The 11926-nt window shown below is 38.4% G+C and overlaps 1 long non-coding RNA gene across 1 annotated transcript; it reads right to left on the bottom strand.

Annotated features, from left to right (window-relative positions):
* Positions 1 to 4778: 4778 nt before the first annotated feature.
* On the bottom strand, positions 4779 to 8408 carry LOC140002020 (uncharacterized). The gene is made up of 3 exons (XR_011807873.1): positions 8303 to 8408; positions 5727 to 5985; positions 4779 to 5402 (listed from the first exon to the last, which is right to left on the bottom strand). It is a non-coding gene; the product is annotated as an uncharacterized lncRNA (long non-coding RNA).
* Positions 8409 to 11926: the final 3518 nt, after the last annotated feature.

Here is an 11926-nt window from a genome sequence, read left to right as displayed (position 1 = left end):
CATTCCCTATGTTGTATCCTGTAATGCTTGATGTGATGAAGGCTTTACCATTTTATATACATTACTATGCATTGCATCACAGCATGAAATTAACAGGCTCCTCCACAAAGCTTAGCAGCTAGGACAGACAAAAGTAATACAATCTGGTCCCTCTCTTTGGTTACAATAATATTTGCTGTTTTGATATTAAATTCAGGATAAAACTCTAAAGCAGATAAAACTGGAAAAATAAAGCATTAATTTCTCTTTCAAATTGTTTGTCTGATAATGTGGTGAGCTGAACTGGATGCTGCATTCATCATGTATGTGCATCAAAGGATCTCTCCTGTGAGGTGATGAATATTTGGCCCTGATTCAACCAAGGAGATGGAGATATGAATCTCATAACTCTGTGTGGTGAGAGGGGTGAAACAAAATTTTCAACCATTACCTATCACTTTGCTCTAGGCAAGGAAACTTTACAGCTGAAGAAGCCCATGTTGTTTTCAAACGTGTGTTTGTAACAGAAATGTAAGGTTGAATGGCTTCAACTATGTAAAGTAATACAGGATTATCTTTGCTAACGTCCAATCATGTAGCAATGGAGCACTTTTACCCGTCACATCCTCCCTCAGCCTTGTGGGGTTATCATGGTAAGTGGCGAGGAGACACCTCTTCCCAGCACCACAGCTCGTCACCTGTTCCTTGCCTCTTCAACGGGAAAAGAAGCACACAAGTTGCAGTGTCATAACAGCAAAACAGGAAACTGGATGATTTATGGGCTTCTAATCACTGGTTTAGAAAAACTATAACCAGAATGAAGCAACACTGGGGAACTGGTATTTACTGGGTAAAAGGTAGGAATGAAAATGTTTAAAAGTTGTATAACTTGGACAAATTCAAAGAGAAGCATCTAACAGGGAAGTGTAAAGCAACTAAGACCATTTTAGAAATTCATGATCCAGAAAATTCGCTGTTCAGACTGTCAGTTCAGCTGGAAAAAAAAAAATAAGTAAAAGAAAGAAATGCTTCAAGAAAATAAGAAATGCTTTTTATTTTATTTTTTTTTTTGTGCTGTCCAAATAGAACTCTTGCCTTTTCATCAAACTAGTTCCATTTCCTTTGAAGAAATAAATAATATAGGGTGCCAATACCTGTTATGCTATTCCCTGCCTTTGTTCTGCACACAAAATTTCTAAGGGTATTTAACAATTAGCTATTACTGAAATCAAAGATCTCAGAAAAAAAGCTCTAGGTCAGAGTCAATGTAAACACTCAACAGCTGAGGAGATCATGAGCAACCCTAAAGAGATCATTTCTTCTGAAAGTTTTACTCTTTTACTGTGTTACTCCAGAGTAAGAAGCTCACTATTCCAATACATCCCCAGTTATGCTATCTGATGTGATCTTCACTGCCTCTCTTCTCAATATACAGCAACAATGTAGGCTGAAAATACCATTACACACATTGGTTTGGCTTAGAAGGGAAATAATAATAATAATAATAATAATTTGGAAATTTACTGGAAGCAGTAGCCTCCCAAATGGAATGAGTAGTTATGAACCAACTGGATTTTTGGCGAAGTTGCTTCATTTTGCACAACATTAAGGCTGTGAATGTAGCTTTACGTGTAGGTCCTTTCCCCCTTGAACTGATTAAAGGAATGATTAAAAAAGTATGTATTTTAGATAGGTAGGATGAATATATACTTGAAGATGCCTGTCTCTCTCTACTCACTGTAAATGAAGTTTAAATGAATGGCTGAAATACACAAATTCTAGGCAGTTAAATTAGAGGAAGCATCCTGCTTTAAAAGTCCAGAATGACATATCATTTTGATATTCACAGAGTTTTTAGAGGTGAATGATCAAAGAACTGTTGTAGTGGGCAGAGAGGAAGAGGAAGAGGTGGGAAAGGGTTTATGTCAGTAAAGCATGAATTAAACTGGAGATGAAGATTTGTGCAGCCTCAACTTAAGTACTGTGTGCAGTTTCGGGCGCCACAGTATAAGAAGGACATAAAACTATTAGAAAGCATCTGAAGGAGGGCTATGAAGATGAGGAATGGAGGAGAAGATGTGTGCGGAGTGGCTGAAGTCACTCGGTTTGTTCAGCCCAGAGCAGAACAGGCTGAGGGGAGGCCCCATGGTGGCCTGCAACTCCCTCACGAGGGGAGCAGAGGGGCAGGCGCTGAGCTCTGCTCTCCTGGGGCAGCAACAGGACCCAAGGGAATGGCATGGAGCTGGGACAGGGGAGGGTCAGGCTGGGGGTTAGGGAAAGATTCTTCACCCAGAGGTAGTCAGGCACTGGGACAGGCTCCCCAGGGCAGTCAGTGGTCACAGCACTGAGCCTGCCAGAGTCCAAGAAGTGTTTGGACAATGCTTTCAGACAAATGGCCTGTTTTTTGGGTGGTCCTGTGTGGAGCCAGGAGTTGGACTCAATCGTCCTTGTGAGTCCCTTCCAACTTGGAATATTCTGTGACTCTGTGAAGAACTTCTGCAGGGGTAGTATCAAGATGCAACCTTTTTGCTTTTTAGGTATGAGGGCCAAAAGTGAAAGGACTTCTTGTACCTGAGAGCTATGTGGTAACTAAGAGAATCCACACTTGCCACTATGATGTTCAAAATGATGCTGTATTATGAGAAGATACTGCAAAATGAAGCATTTTATGCGTGTGGCTGTGTGACATTTTATTATGTCACAGGCAAAATATGCTTGGGGGTTCATGTTGGATCTCAGTCTGAGAAATGCAGCATGGGATTTGAAAGTCAAAGCATACTGTTACTAGATATAGTAAAAGAGCTGCAGGAGGGCATTGTGCTAGCTCAAGTATACAGTTTCTGGTGTCCAGAACCAGTCAAGTACCTCTTATGGGACCTGCACTGACATTTAGAGCACTGAATACTCCCTGCCATGTATCACCAGTTATAAAAACCAATCTAATGTCATTATCCAACTTGTATGTTTATGTTCTTGCCAGTATCCAGTCAGTTTTCAGAACACAGATTCAGATAAATTAATGGTGATGAAAAGGAAACCTAGCTATCTTGCTGTTCAATTTCCGTGAGGCAAAAACAGGTCTGTCCAAGCTTATTTTTCCATACTGAATTGTTTTTATATTGGCCTTTATATATCTCTAAAAAATCTTTGAGATACAAAGCTGAGTAAGTGCAAATCCATCCACAATTTGTAAATTTCTCCTAGACTTATAAAAATGCAAACAGCTGCAAGCCATACAGAACAAGTTCATTTTGAAGAGCTATTTAAAAAGTGTGAGTGATAACATCCTTCATATGGCATATGAGGCAGTAAACACATAGTAGTTGGTTTTTGTGTACTTTGCTTTTAAATTATGAAGCACTCTTCCTGCAGAGATGGTTTCCATTTCATTCAGTGCTCTGAATTCTGTGTGAGACTATACTGTCTGATGGGCACTTGACTTTTATTTTTTTCTTCTTGTTGGGCTTTAATTTAAATGAAAATAAAGTTAATCAATGCTAAAAGCTCGTATATGAGAAAACATAATGCCAACCATGTTGAAATAAATAATATTATAACCCCTATTTAATTATTTTGCTTGAAAGGAAACAGTTATAGCTGCCACTAACTTAAATGTTTTTTTGCTTTAGTATCATTTAAAATTTATTATTGTTTTAAAGGTAGATTTATGAATAAAACATAGGACATCTGAAAACAGCCTGGCTTTGCAGTGTTGTGAATGGAAAGCAAAAAATAACAAATTAATCGGTGTGTTAGAATTTCACTCTATGTTTTATGGGAAGAAGCATTACAGATGGTTTAACATCTAAATTACTTTATCTGTTGAGGTAGCCTTGAGAACAGCAACAAATTTGAATAATTCCTAGTTTTCAAGTTAAAGTAGAGTGACTTCTCATGATCCCATTTCATTTCAAAAATGTAGATATTTACTAGGAGTAGTTAAAAATAGATTGTTAGGAGGGCAAGTGATAATCATCTGCTGTAAATCAGAAATTAGAAAAGCAGCACTAGCACTCATTCAAACAAGAATTAGTAGCACTGGAGACAGAGCAGGATTAGCACTACTATGGATTTTCTTTTCTTCTCACTTCCTGAAAGATAGGAAGATGTTGTGGTTTCTATTTTTTTTTTGATCTTGGAGGATCCTGAGTGCCCTCAGCTGTGATGACTTGAATAAGAGATATAAGTGTCCAACAGCTCACACCATTAAATCCTTGCTAGCATGAGGAAATAAACCTTTCCATCGCTCTGCTACATGTGTGCCTGTGGGAGTAGGGAAAGGTGCAGGCTGCAATAAAAAAGTAATGAAGGCTCAGGATTTCTGAGCTCTACAGAAAGAATATGAAGCCAATAAGGGGTACAAAACCCCACTTCACAGGGGCTCCTTGTTCAACAAAGCCTCATTTGATATTATTTTCTGTTTCAGCATGAACCTTTGTCGTTCCCCGTTGTTGCTTTTCATTTCACTTTCAGTACCCACACATATACACCCTAAGTGGCTGCTTCCTGCTTGCAAAAACAGAGCCTGCAATTAATCCTCTCTACCCTCAAGTACCTAGTATTATTGAACTTAACAATGCATATGTTACAAGAAATAGATGTATGGTCTAAACAATATCCCATGACAAAGTTACTCAGTTTATATATATTATAATGTTATACATATTGTGGGTAAGTATAAACAGAACTCCTGTCTACACAGGATTTTGCTTAACAGCTTAACCTATGCACATTGGAGTATGTGATGAAAAGTCAAGCCATAGAAAACATTTTTATTTTCTTCACAAATGCTCCTTTAAACACTGGCAGGAAATTACAGAGAAACACAGGGTAAAAGAGCTCCCAATTCTGAAAACACCACTACTGCTAATTGAAAAGTTGCGTATCAGAACAATCCAGGGACTGCCCAACAGATTAAATTAATTTCTGTCTAATGCAGCAGTTTTCTTTTGAGGTAAAGTCACAACAGAGGCATATATACCTACCAAAGTTGTGGTGAGGCACCTCCTGTCTGTTGTAGACTCTACGTAGGACAATCAGCAGTGGGAGAGTCACGGGGCAGACCCTGATCTGCATTAGAGCCAGCATGACATTTAAGTTCCGAGCTTCCAAGTGAGAGACCCAAGTGTGCTGCCGTCCAAAACCAAAGTTGTGCCTGGAGAGGTGAGGCATGATCCTCTCCCTGAAGTGCATATTCTCAGATAAACTTTCTCTTCACCAAGTCATTCACAGGTTTCCCTCACCCACTCCTCCCATCAAGCCGTGTCTTTATTCCAATCTCTTTGTCCTCAAATCTTCCAACCTGTATACTGAAATGGTGCATGCTCTGTGCTGTGGGGAAGTGGACCTGAGGGCTCTTGGCTGGTTTTCATGCACTCCTTTGCTCAGTGAGGGATTCTGTAATGGAGAATTTCAAGGCCAAGCTGAAGGAGAAGGAAAAGGAGAATGAACTGGCAAGCACATTTCAAATGTGAAACCTTTCTTTTCCCCCTTTCCATTCCCCATTTCATTACATCACAGAGATGTGATCGAGCACGAGAACAGTAAGAACAGAAGATTATTATGCTAAGTGAAAGGAATGCACCCACACCGAGTACAGCTTTTACCTGGTGATTCTCGAATCAACACTTACTGTAGTAGGGAACAGTGCTCAGTTCCGTGAAGACAAGAGACCATGATAACAAAGGGAATGAACGTGATAATTATTTCCTGCAACAGTTTTGCTTAGAGCTTTGTTTGTTGATTACCTGTATCAAACAGCTAAGCAGGGAACCCTGGCTCCTTTCATTTTTCATTCTCTGTGGTGCTTAAATAAAAGAACAGCACTGTGAAGCTTACTCATCTGGACTTCTGCTTCTTGAGGGTCAAAGTGTAACGGCTTTTCAAAAATTAAATGTTGTGCTGTGCAAAGTTGTTGTAGAACTAATTGTTGTAGAAGAATGCCCCCCATGCCTTTCATTTACATAGATGCAAACAGGGCAGTTCCTCCAAGGCAAGGCCCCATGTCTAGGAAAACAAATGAATAGGAAAAGCTTCACTTAATCATATAAGAAAGTCATAAACAAAAACAGCTGTCTGCATTCACCTCTGTGGTGTTTATATTGCAAACATTTTACACCCAAACTTAAATGTTGTGTATGTAAGAAGTTACCCCTTAATGTTTCAAATTTAAGCAGATGCTTAATTGTAATATTCATAGAGCAGTAACATTGCTTAAAGTTAATGGTCCCTAACAGTTTTTATTATGATCCTCATTTTATATAAGACTTTCTTTCTCATACTTGATTTATAGCTGGTGGCTTTCCAAAAGCCACAAACTTATAGATATAAAGCTAAATTTCACTGCCCTATTTCATCAAGTGGACTAGATCAAGCAAGTGCATACAATAAAAAAAATTAAGTAGACTTAAAAAAAAAAAAAAAGTTCTTTTCCTCCCTGGCTACCTGGCTCACAGTGGGGGTATTTTTTTTATGGCACCTTTTTGATGGTGCCACAGGAGACACCTGACCCTTCATTGTCCAAACCTGGGGATGTGGGACAGTGCACCAGGGGTCCTCTTCTGCTCAGTAGTAGTTTTTCTTTCCATGGAAACCAGGATCAGCCAGCTGTATAGGCATGTTTCATGTCTATCCTCTTTTCCAACATGGAGTGAGGTTGTGGCTCGGCTGTGTGTCTGATCTCAGGAGCTGTGAACCTGTCTTAGATCCCACAGCATTGACATAATGAAGTGTCAATTATTTTGGTAAGTGAGAGCAGTGGAGATTCTCTGGCACAACCTGCCTCTTATTCCCCAACCACATTTCATGCCATCTTGCTTTTTAAAAGGCTCTGTGAAACCTCAATATGCTGTATCATTGTGTTAATGACAATGCAAAAATTAAACCGTGCCAATTCTGCACTCAGAATCTAAGCAGCCTAATACTTAATGGCTTATAAGATATGACATTTCATAGCTCTTCTGGGACACTTATGAAACACCCATCTTCATTTGTGAAACTCAGCTGAATATTTTACTGCTATTCTGCATTAACATTTGGTACTATTTAAAGGTTTCCTCAAAGGATTTCAAAGGAGAAAAATTCCTTTCAGGTAGGCTGTACATATAACTCGTCCTCCCCCATCCTTGTGTTTTATAGCTATAGAATGTATAGACTGCTTACAACCAATGAAAGGTTTACACTAAAGGACATAGCCATCATAAAAAGTAATGAGCTAAAATTCAGCATTCCTCACTGGGTAGAATCAAGTGCCTATAGCCAATAAGTAATTACTTCAATGCCAGACTTTAAGGAAAACCTTCTAAGAGCTCTTTCTTGTAGCAGCTGCTAAATGATTAATATCACATTGGTAGATTTCACAGGAGAATCTCCTAAATAAAGGAAGGTTCAGTGTATATGTAAAGTTTAAATTCCACACAATTTGTTTTAGAATCAACATAATATATTACATATTTCATGGTTTCAAGAGGAATGCTGCATTCATTAAGAAAATACAGATGGTCTTCAGATAGCTAACAAGATTTCACACTCATTTCATTTCTCCCTGCTGTGAAACCTAAGAGAAAATAACAGTAACAATGAACTCGCTATGGCGGAACCTCAAGGCTCATTTCTGCCAAAATATTATCAAAATTGTGAACTGGTGATAGCAGTCAAATTCCACCGAGTTTAACAGAGACAAGCTATTTACAGCACTTCCAAATGTGCCCTTCTTCTTACTAACAGTATTTTTCTCACTTTAATAAAATTCACCATTTTTTAAGGGCAAAACTGGATTTATGACAAGCCCTGAATGGCACATATTTCTACTGCCCCAGGAGCACAGCAATCCAAATCTTGAGACTCAGAATATCAGAATTCAGTCCTAGGTGGTTGCCTTGCTTTGGAAGAATACAACCAATCGAGCATGTTAGTCACACTGACTTTCTTCCCCCTCCATCGCTTCATCAGCTGCTAAATTCTCATGCAGTGTGGTGAAGAGAGAGGCATTCAGAGATGAGGCCTTGGGCATCAAAGAATCTAACCTCCCTCTGCTTCTGAACAGCAAGACCTAAACATGCCTGAAATCTGCATTCACCATATTAGTATCCTACGGAATTTGTGGAAAACAACAGATAACAAGTATATTTTGTTGGTTTGAATCCACCTAAGAATAGCAGAATACTTGGTCTCTGACAGTTTTGCTTGGCTAAAGAATAAGGACTTCCGAATTTCTTCTCATGTGATTTCTGCCTGCAGTAAGAAAGTAAATGATACAAGTATGAACACTGAAAAACAAATCATGGGCTAGTCATCAAAATGTGTATCAGGAATTTAGATTTACCTTCACTTGACATTCTTAAAAGCATGCTGCCTTCTGCCTCCAATATCCATGTCAGCTTCCACTCTGTTATTCCAATACATTCATTATTTTTCTGCTAGAGCATCTATGAATAACAACAAATATAGGGACACACGAGCATAAACACAAGCATGCTTTACACAAGCATGCAAAGAGATATATATATTCATTCAACATTACTACCCCAAAATACCTTCTACACTAAAACAGTTGGGATATCTAAGAAGATTAAAAATCATTCCAAAATGTCACTCATCAAAACAATATTTCTTCATTACCCTTGATTGCATCTATGCTGTATTGACACAGTCTGATGCAGCACTGGACCTCCAAGCACTCCACAACTTTGCTTCACAACTGGCATCAGGTTACTGTTTCTCAACTGTGAGAAACAATCTGCATCCACAGGCTCAGGCGAGGATCTCAGTGAAGCAGCATTTATTAGTGATTGCAAGAAGGAGTGCACAGCAAAAGCATTATCATAACCTTATATTCACAATTACACAAAGCTTAATTCCTCACATTTCCTCACTGGCTGAGTACTACAGGTTCACAAACTACTCAATGCTTATTACTATATCATATATGTACAATTTTATTTGACCATCATTATTTTAGCCTTTTCCTTTTTTTTCCCCCCCTTCTCTCGTGACTAGAGGGCCCATGATTTTTTGTTTTTTACTGATTTCGCACTGCTCATCTTGTTTTTCTTAGCTATCCTCCTTATTTTGGGACAGTGGGACAGTTTCCACTGTCCCTTTCTCTGTTTAACATACTCCCCACTGTTATGCCTGCACAATCACTTTTGAATAAGCAAGGTTAGTGGAATTTTCACAGAATCACAGAATTGAAGGGGTTGGAAGGGACCTTGAAAGATCATTGGGTCCAACCCTGATTTTACACAACTTGAATTCTCACATTAACCACAGTTTGGTCTCATTCTTGCTCTGGAAATTGGGGAAGTAGCCATTCAAGTTTTCACTTAAGAGCTTGCAATTTGCCTCATTTCAGGATCCATTTAATCCTTTGCAGACAGCTCTGAGCTTGTTGTGCTTGTGCTCTGAACTGGCTGGATGCAATCAAGGTCTTATCCAGAAACAACATAGCTTCATTAGCCAGCATTGTGCTCTGAACAAGGATAATTCTGACCATGGTGCCTTTAGTTTAAAGCTGGCTGATATCCTTTTGGCTTAAAGTACAGGTGGAATGAGTAAAAACCTGTCTGTACAATAATATGTAGACTTATTTATAGCCTAATATTGTAAGCCAGGATGTCAGGCTGCAGGCTTTTAATGATATTTTAAAGTTCTACCTGGGGATCAAGTTTAGGTCTATAGCTGTCATGTGGAGTCTTACTCAAGCAAATACAGAACTTGTATTGCAGACAAATTTTCTCACAGAAGCAAATTTGTATCTACTTAGTATGTATCCTACTACAGTACAGCTGTTGCCACTACATTGGTGGGTAAGAAATATTCTAAGGCCAGGCTGATGGCCACATTTGCATTCATCCATATTCCTTGCCTGCAGGAGCATTCTTGCAGTGGTTTTGCAGGAGATATCTCAGGAGCCGGGAGAATTTGCAAAATGTGGCAGAGATTTATTTAGTATGTGGATGGACTTTGTGACTCTGGACTCTGCCTTTGATTTATTTCATCTGCCCTTGCAGTCACATAACATGACTGACATGCTTGTCGGGGAGACAAGCTGGCCCTTCCTAGAAGAGCTTCATTGTTACCTAATACAAAGACAGATGAAATCTAAAATTGAACCACATTCAGGCTGCCTACAGGAAAATTATGGGAAAATCAGATGTTCATAGCACTCCTGAGACCAGTGAGTTGAGGCACATGTAGATGTATCTAAACTATCCAGAAGGCTTTTCTGTGCCAGATTACTGCTGAGGCTAAAAAATTAGACCAAAAATAGGATTAGACGCAGAGACAAGTCATACATGAAGCTGCACATTGATACATAAATGTCTACATGGGTATACACCTCCATGTTAAAGTTCAGAGAGTGGAAGTAAATGTTTTGAAGAGTATTAAAAGCTCCTAATTCAAACCATTAATTCATCTCAAAATGATAGGACTTAAAGCAAGGCTTTTTCTGAGTCATTATTTTCCTTACAAGTGTTTTTACCATCTACGTGAGGATTTTGTTCCAGCCAGTATAAGTAAGCCAATGGACTGGGTAGACAGGTTACTAATGTGGTCTGCTAGCTTCATGCCTAATTGTAGACTAGCATGTAAATCCAGTACTCTTATCAGATATTTCTATTTCAGTATGATAAATCTGGACTGAAAGACTTCTGCAGCCACTGTGGTCTTTCTTATAATTTGCTATACGTTAATTATATAATGGTACTTATTATACGACTTCTATATAAACACAAAAAGCTGTGTTACAAACAATCTGCTACAGTATTAATATAAAATTTTAGTGGATTTTTTTTTAAATATATATTTGCCTTTAAAGCTCTCTATTTAAATTAAAGCAACTTTGTTTTACTGGAAGGAAGACAGAAAAAACAAACTTGCAATAATTTCTGAATCAAAATATTCATAAAATTCTTCACTGGTTATAGTGAATCGCATTTCTTGTCTCCTTTCCTCATTCTCACTCTCTCTCACACTCTTGCCTATGTAAGAATACCTTTTTTTAGATTATAATAAAACTTAATTGATGAAACATACAAGGTTATTACATGTCTAAGTGTGTAAGCACTGCTTTTGATCATTTTACTTCCCCCCCCCCCTTTTTTTTTTCAGTTTCTTTCTGAATAACTAGTTTGGATGGCTTAAATATGAAGATGGCTATACAAATGGCACCCACAAGTCTTTTTAAAAAACCCTAAAAATCTTTGAAGCTTTCTTTCTTCTTTCTGGTATATCAAAGCACAGCATGACCTGACTGATTGACTTTAAGTCTGATTACTTCTGTGGGCTTCCAACACTTATGTCACTAAAACCTTTAGGCCTTAGCATCCCACAGTGTTGTCTTTACACATAACATTCTTATCTAGATGTAAGAAAATAAAACGTTCAAAGAATAAAATGTCTCATCATTTGTAGTCATGTCAAGCGGTCACATTAAAACTTTTATGTTTCTCATCAAGCCATGACAGATATTATGCCCTTGATAAAAGGGAATTGAGACCCAGAATGAAGCCAGAACTGCCATCACAGACCTGGTGCTTTAAAGTGAACCTCTCATGACAAGCCTGTAATGACTTCTAAATATGACTAAATGAAATCACCTTCAGCATTTCCTACTTATAAAGTTCTCCCCTTAGCTAACAAAATACTTAAGTATGCTACACATATTACAAATTTTTCCAGCCATTTGTTTTTTTCAGTCAAAAAACACTACTTGCTACTTCAGTATAGTTTCTTCTGAAGTCAACCATGGTTCTAAAGAGAGAACCACAGAACCACAGAACCACAAGGTTGGAAGAGACCTCAAGATCATTAAGTCCAACCTCTGACCTAACACTAAAAAGTCCTCCACTAAACCATATCGCTAAGTTCAACATCTAAACACCTTTTAAAGACCTCCAAGGATGGTGACTCCACCACTTCCCTGGGCAGCCCATTCCAATGCCTC

This window comes from Anas platyrhynchos, chromosome 3 (genome assembly GCF_047663525.1).
Source record: "Anas platyrhynchos isolate ZD024472 breed Pekin duck chromosome 3, IASCAAS_PekinDuck_T2T, whole genome shotgun sequence".
Taxonomy (NCBI): Eukaryota; Metazoa; Chordata; class Aves; order Anseriformes; family Anatidae; genus Anas; species Anas platyrhynchos.
The sequence above is the reverse complement of the archived record's forward strand: the minus strand, read 5'-3'. Positions and strand labels throughout refer to the sequence as shown.